This window comes from Colletes gigas, unplaced genomic scaffold (assembly GCF_013123115.1).
Source record: "Colletes gigas isolate AHSC1104 unplaced genomic scaffold, ASM1312311v1 Colletes_gigas_Sc00019, whole genome shotgun sequence".
NCBI lineage: Eukaryota > Metazoa > Arthropoda > Insecta > Hymenoptera > Colletidae > Colletes > Colletes gigas.
Genome location: NW_025106648.1, coordinates 3,256,517 through 3,265,033, shown reverse-complemented (window position 1 = coordinate 3,265,033; position 8,517 = coordinate 3,256,517). Strand labels below are relative to the sequence as shown.

General features: G+C 32.7%; 1 non-coding gene across 1 annotated transcript; it reads left to right on the top strand.

Moving 5' to 3' along the window:
- The first annotated feature begins 2,300 nt into the window (after nt 1-2,300).
- Trnas-aga lies at nt 2,301-2,382 on the top strand. The gene has a single exon. It is a non-coding gene; the product is annotated as a tRNA-Ser (tRNA).
- Nucleotides 2,383-8,517: the final 6,135 nt, after the last annotated feature.

The following is an 8,517-nucleotide window of genomic DNA, read 5'->3' as shown; positions in this document are numbered from 1 at the left end:
AAGACAATTTAATATACCTATTACTTCATCATTCTTTCGTTGATTATAATTCGAGTAAAGATCACGGGACTTTGCATAACAAAGCCTGAAAAAGGTTATACGATATTAGTAAACACTAATAGTAAGATATAAATTGAACAATAAATTCTAATGAACTACAAATTTCCAACTGTAGGCATCCTTGTATGAGATATTGTAAAATAATTATATGTTTACTAGCGTCCATAAGTCACTGGATATTTTGCCCGTTCTCCTTGGAAAATGCAAATTAAGGTACAGATACAATTTCTCGAGGTGACTTTATTATCTCACTTTCTTACATTTAGTCATTTTAACTTTATTATAAATTTTATAAAGCTAAATGAAGTTAAAATAAATGTCGAATAGGAAAAATTGTACGAGGAAGCAAATTTAGCTTTTATAATTGAGGAAGGAGAATATTACAGAAAGGTTGGAATGGTATTGATGACAAAATTCTAAAAAGTAATTGTTGATAAAAATCTGCCATTCATTTGAAGGGTCGTCTTGAAACGAGGCTGATACGGTCGTGAACCGGAAATTTTGAATTGTTCGCTAACATTTTGGTTAAAAGACATACAATATGAGTTGGGTTTCCTTTATAATGAAATGAATAATTAAGTATTAATTTCATTTTCATTTGTTCTACGTTTGGCAAGTGTCCAATGACTTATGGCCGGGAGTATATATGGAGACACCTCCCGTACTCGCCAGCAGAGGGCTACGCTCTCTCACAAGTACTCGATCGAATTTCTATTCTTATACATATATGTATACACTCCTCACTAGCAAGCCTACGACGAAACGCTCCCCTCTCCTTTCCTTTTCTTTCTTTCTGCTATCTCGCCTCCAACTTCCTACAACAGCACACACTTTAATAAGTACGAAGATAAACAAGAAAAACGCCATGGGAAGAAACACATCCTAAAGTTCGTCCCAAATGCATTTCCGAAGGGATTGCGGGTAAATTGTAAAAGAAAATACGGTCGCATCGTATCACGGAAACGACGAAACGACGGAAAGCAGTATCCCAGGAAGTTAGTTTTCTTTTTTGGTTGAATAACGTTTCCCCGAAGGATATTTAAAGCGCGTTGTAATTTCGCAACTGCGAAGGAAAACGCGAGAAAAATCAAGCGAAACGAATTAAAAGTTCGTCAGGGACGTATTAAATTATTTAAATTCAGCGGGCTCCTCCCTCGTTTGCGTCGGAAGAAAAGAGAGGCCACGACGTAAAAGGGGTGGAAACCTTATTACGCGAGTTGCACCACTGAAATCACAAATTCGGTCCAAGGATTCGTTAAAGTTTTAATTTCTTATTCATCAAAAAGTTTGTGGAATGATATTTCCGTGTTTGACCAGTGACCCTGGAATATGGAATATGGTCTGCACGCTTGTCGCAAACTGAAGGTGGGGGAGGACGGATTCCTGTATCAAATCCTTTTTGATTTCTAAAATCAATTATTTTAGCGGAGATTTACTGCGAAGGAAACGGAGTCGATTTGTCAATACAAAGTTTCCACCCCTTTTTCTTCGTTTATCAGAATAGTATGGATACATTTGTATTACATGTTAAATAACAAAGTTTTTATGGCACAGACTGCTTCAAAACCAAACAAACCCAAGTTTATTCATTTATCTCTAATTTATTTGAAATTTCATTTGAAAAGTTTATTCGACGCCTGCTAACGATCGAGGAGAATTATAAACATACTTTAAACACACTAATTATCATACAACATGTGTGATGATATTTACGAATTGTTAAGACACGTATTTTCGGTTTATATGGCATTGCGTACAGTCGTTTAAGTGATAACTTTGCATCAACAATTACGCTTAATAATCATGCTCTACCTTATCGACATTCCCAGTTCTCTTACAAGTCAGATACATCATTCTTGAAACAACACCCTTGTTGAGTAAATTTTATTTTCAAACTCTCAATCCGACGACAACTCTATCTTCGATATCACAATTCGTCCATTATTTTTGCACATTTTTCATGTTTTCTACGTCGATTACATCTTTTCTGTTAGGTCATAGACGTCCCCAATCATATAGAACTTATGAACTGCTAACGTTATTATGTTTCTACTTAGTTTCGTGTAGAAATAACGTTTTAATAATGGGAAAAGGGTTCTAGTTGTCTGTAAAATCAAGGAGGAGTCATGACAATTCATTTTGACTTTATAGCTTTGTAATTTTGTAATTTTTCTTTGTATTAGATTTACATTTTACAAAATCTTTTCCATTTTACGTAAATGCAGCGAGAAGCAACCGTAGCAGTCGTGGCCGAGTGGTTAAGGCGTCTGACTAGAAATCAGATTCCCTCTGGGAGCGTAGGTTCGAGTCCTACCGACTGCGGTTGGCTTAATAACATTTTTCTTTTTACAAATATTTTTAATGTTTGATACACGTGTCGTTTATCTTCGATAAATTATTTTTTATATTCCAATTCATTAGTTTTAAATATCTTTTCGTGCACTATTTCTATACAATTAACTATTTTTTAATTTTGCATAATTTACTGAATTATAAAACAGGAAATAAATTTATAAGATTTACTATACAGTGAACCAGAATTTTCTTCTTTGGGTAAAAACAATATTCTTCGCGTAAAAGTTCGTCTGAACGTAAACTAGATAACGTATAATAGATTATAGATTATTTTATTATATAAAATATGATTTGCTTCAAGATCATTTCAAATACTCTTAGTTGCAACGTTTCTTTTATGATTGTCGTATTACTATCAAAATATTTGTAACGTTTTTTGACAGATGTAAAAAGACTCTTTCAAAAATAAATACCAATTATTTGCAACATGTTTTCAAGCATAACAAATATAAAACATTTTTACCAATAGTAATTAAAAGATTTGATACACTGAAACAGTGATGATTGTTAGGAAATTTAATTTTTCAATTTGTTAGTATACATCTGATTGCGACATTTGAATCGTATGTTGTTCTTAATATTTATTCAAATTGTAGTGTGAACAATTGGAATGTTATTATTTTATAGTATTCCTGATAACAGTAGCGTTATTTGCAATTTTACAATTTAAACAATTTTGCTACATGTTGTAAGTTTGACCAATGGTGGTCACTTCGTCCTTAAATAAGATACAAAAGTAGCAATTTTTAAATTTCTCTCTAGATTCATAATTAGTACTAAGAATAAAATATTGTAAGTGTTGGTCATTGGAGAATCATTATTACAATATACGTTATAAAATCATTTTCACATATTATGCATTTTACTGAAACATTCTTGAAGTTGAATACGATAGCATAAATTAATCAACAAAATCTTTATTAAATTTTGAAATATAAGAACGACCTTAGAATTTTTTTTCAATAAAGTATCTATTGTGTTTTTTTACAAGTGCTATAATTTATAATATATTAAATATCTCAGTGTTTATCCAAACTAATTAAATGTCATTCAATACCGTTTGTGTATTAATAATAACTGATATAAAGTAAATATTCTATCCGAGAAATTATTTAATGTTTTCTGATTAATTTTTAATTTATGATCGAATAATTCTGCACATTCCGTTAATTTGTGAATACACGATTATCTCTTGTCATTGTTTCAATATTTGATTGAGATCAATACCACATAAAATAATTCAATTTTACATAGTAACATACTATCGTTATAAATATACATACGATTTGCATTAAAAATAATTATAAATTTCTAATTTTTTAGTTTAATTATTCGAGTATATAAAAAGGTTAAACAATATAAAATTACGTTTATGTAAGAGCAGAAGAATTTTATAAAATTTTATAAATATTTTTATGAGAAGTAATACATCTATCAATAAATTATCAGTCGATGGAAGTAATATATTGCAATAAAAGAACAGTTAGTAACTTGAATTAATCAAACTCAATAATTTAAGCCACGTGTATTCAAAATTATTTTTGTTCCTTTTTCGTTCCGATAAACTCATTATTTTCTTTTCTCATCATTTTAAAATATTTAATATAACTTTTATTATATTTTCGAAATATTTCTATATGCTTACAAATGAGTTCTATGTGCATAATTATTTTTGTTTTTATCGTGGGATTTTTTTATAATAAATAATATTGTACTGAAGAAGTTTTAATGCAATAAATAGCTTGAATTGACTAACAATTTATCGATCCAAACCAATGTTTAGTTTCTCGTTTCTCAAGACTGGAGGATGTCTTTACTTGCTAACGTTACATTATTAATGTAATTTGACAAAATTTGCTGACATCACAAGGACATTAGCGATTAACAGATTGTGGTCAATGGTAATGAACATGTTGCAGTATCTCCTATTTGAGATTTAATTTTAGATCTCATTTTTCATCCGGTACTCGTTCTTTAGGACTCAGAGTCTTGTTTCATTCGTTTCAGAAGCAACACTTTTTTAATTATTAATTCAATCCGATGTGATCGTAACGAATAACGATTTTTGTTCGATAATTGTTATTTCTGTGTGCATTTTTATTGCGAAGTTAGTGAAAATGTCTGGAACGATATATTCCCCAGTGCCAATACGTAAGAAGAACACATCTGTGTAAACATTTAAAACGTTTTATCATCTCCTATATTTAAAATTCTTTCCAATAGTCAGAATTTACGTTAAGACGTGGTTGGATTGGGATTAAAGAAGTAGACAATACTTCACCTTATTCTGTTACTAATAATTTACGATTTATTATACATTAAAAAGTAAAGAAACACGCGTAACTCGTACGGCCATAATCACACATTAAAGTAACGCTAAGCTTGACGACGCTACGCAGCGTCGCTGTAGTCCTATACTCACGCATGCGCAGTATAGAATTAACAAATAAACAGTATTTAATTCAGGAAATAAAAAACTAAATATATTCCTTAATTTTTTTTTGGAAGAAAAAACTCAAAACCAATTTTTCATTTAGTACTCTTATCATTACGGTGTGTATTTTGCCAAATCAACAATGGTATCAGTTTTTAGTATTTTTGTATTATAAGGTAAATGTGTGGTAAAGGCCGATTTGTTTTCATTTAATTGAATCGTCGTCAAAGAAGGTGTAAAAATTTGTTTCCGGCAAATTTTATGAAATTTTTGTGTAATTATTAATTATAATTAAACAAAAACCCAAAATATCATTTTCATTACTTATTTCGCTATTTAGTAAATTTAAGTCTATTACGACAAAAAAACAGTATGCTGTATGCTTTCTTTTTATTTTTGACGTTCATAATTCTTTCCAGTTTTCCAAGAAACGTTATCAATTAACATTAACTTTCATAATTTGTTTTAATTATAACCTCCGTCGAATTTAACACGGCTCTCATATTTTAATTTATTTTTAAAACTTCTGGAAGTTTTTATTTTGAAAGTATTTTAAACAATTTAGTAATTAATTTTTCTCTTCTGTTATAAGTTTTGTAACTTTATAACCAATATTGCACCAAAAATATAACTCTTTTAAAACAAAAAATTTAAACGATAAATTACAGTATTTTCCATATGATTAATTAACAAGTACTGATATCAATAAAGTACAACATAATATTAAACTAATCAAAAATAAAATTTTCAAGTTCAAGGAATCGATATTCTTTGTTTCTTATTTTTAATACAACGTTTTAATGGTTGCTTTTTTCAACAAGTTCTTTTCAGTTCCAAAATTTAATAGAAACCCAGAATTTTCCGTTTGGATAATCATTTTTTCGTTTTCTAGACATGTTTTCTTTTAGATAGTAAATAAGATCGATATAACGACATAGGATGCACGTGCACACTCATCAATAATTTTGAGACACAAGGACGCTGTATTCTGTTGTCTGTTTATTGAAAAATTTATGACACAATTATTTTGCAGATCGCTGCGAACAAAGAGATATCGTATTGATCAAGGCTATCAATTCGATAACCAGTAAGAAGTAAGATCATCCATTGTAGCCACATACCTGTCGACATTAGATTTATTTAAGCGTTCAGTAATTCACTATGCGCTTCTAATGGCTACCGATTATCTTTAAGCGAATACATTTCCGTTCTTCTTTCATGAAAGAACTCTTACAGTTTGCAACATCACGTATCGTCTATTTAAATAATGACAATAATTGATTATATGACTGAAAACATTAGCTTTATCCGAATAAGTAGTATTTTTCAATTGATAATAAAGCAGATAGAAAAATATGTTGTTTTAAGTATCGGAATAATTTTCTATTTTATCGACCATGTAGAATATCTTAGTTCAGAATAAATGAAGCGATTCTATTACATATGTATAGCGAAATCTACCATTGATTTAATAAAGTCACATAAGAAGCAAATTCATAGAAATTTTGTAATGGCGATTGGGTAATATTAAAATTTCGTTGTATGGAACAACGTTGTTTTTAAAAAGTTTAAAAAAAAAGGACTATTTTCTACGTTTTTTTCAGTTTGACACTGTTCACCGTTGTTCTTTGACCACGCAGCTGAACAATTTAATTCATGAAACGACGGAGGGTCGTACAAAGATGAGAGAAAATAGACGGGGAAAACGCTGAGTGAGCTTACCAGGTTAACCGGGCCTCGAGAGTCCTTGGAAAGGATCTCATCAGGATGTAGTTGAACAAGCTATGCTTGTCTCTGCGGTAACTTTCACTTCTTTTTCCCTGGCAAGCATTATGAACTTTCGTTCCGTTCTTGCACGAAGGCGTCATAAAAATTAGGGAACGTAAGATCTAGTAGCCAGAAGGGCGGGGAATTCGGAGAAAGGAACGCAAGAGAAATAGTTTAGTTGATCCTGTGCGTGTCTGAAATTGAGGGCTTCTGGAACAGAACGCGGAAAGCGAGATAATTAAGTTCTAACAGGGAGTGAAGTTGGTCGCGCATAATTAACCGTTAAAATCAAATATTTTCCCAGCGTTGCAGAAGCTTTGTCTGCAAATTGAATCAAAATCAATATCTACCTTCGAGTTGTTTACCATGAGTAACTTAAACATGGTAAATTATTGTATGAGAGCTTCCGGGGAACAGAAACCCCATAAAACCGACTACACGCGACTTTGATATATTTTATTTTTAAATGAAAATAAATGACAGAATTTTGTTCCCCCAATTGTTTAAATATGTTATAAACGATTGGTCAAACAACCATTCATAATTAAATTTATGTAATACTGTGATAAATGATATTAAAAAAAATATAAACAGATTTGGATAGAAAGACTATAAATTAAACATTAAACATAAAAATGTCTTCTCCCTCACTCAATTCGTGGGACACTTTCTTGAAGATACATACTTTCAGAAAAGTCAAGAAAGAACTTGAAACGTTTTTGATAAAAATTCCACCTCGTAATCTCATAATCAGTGTGTATCACAGGACATATTTTATTGTTGTAGCTTAATACAGATTTCAAGGGGAGAATATTCAACACTTTCCACTCAATCATGTAATTAATTCGCTATTAATTTTAGACACACTCGTATTCGTATTTGTTTAATTACTATTAAGCAAACTATGCTCGGGGTATATTTGTTATAATAACGGTAACGAGGTAGCAGACGAGGCAACATTAGAGTACTGGCTGGAAGCAAACTTTCCTGGAAAGGGTTGTTCAGCGAAACCCGGGCCAAGAGAGCGCAGTTAAAATCGATGCTAAACGTACAGCTGATCGTAAACCGGTGTACCTTTTTGCCCCGCGAAGCTTAACCAATCCTGCGGTTCGTTCGAATGTGGCTCCGACCGTCGCAGCGGTGATAGTGGTAACGAAGAGGGGGAGCAAGAGGAAGCAAAACGAGATGGAGCCATCCCCATAAATATTAATTGAGTCTCCATCGGCGTCGTCGTACAAGGGCGCGGAATTTCCAACGACTGGTCGTTCGGGAGAAAACGAAAATCCGCAAGCCGCAGAACCATAAATTCACAAGTTTCTGCGGCTGTCTCCGGCAACCCGCGGAATGACGAAGAGGATAGGTCCTCCCACCAAACCCCCCCCCCCCCCCCCCCCCACCACCTTTCCGCACTCTTCGCTTCAGTTACCCTGCCTCGTCGCACCTTCCTTCCGTTTTCTATTATCTTGCGTACGTGTGGCATGCTGAATCGTCCGAGGCGGACTGCTTTGCAACCGCAAGGACCACGTCACAGTTTCCAGTCCACCGCTATACCGGGTATCTGCCTTTAACGCGGCCCACCCAGAATATCTCCGTTTCTTACGAAAATGCGAAAAAACTGAAAGAAGTTCGTTGCAACAGGCAAATATGGTAAACAGAGATACTTTCCAAGATCGTACTTTACGATATTCTCACTGATATTCTTGTTCATCGAGTGATATATTTTTATCAGTGTCTCATAAGAAAACAAATTCGACCACATTTATTTAAGAAGCGGTCGAGGTGGGTAGATATGGGAATAGGTGATTGATTGAGTACTTGTGAGAGAGACAAGTTAAGCGTAGCCCTCTGGTGGCAAGCGCGGGAAGTGTCACCATAGTAGGTACTCATTCGTATGAGAAATT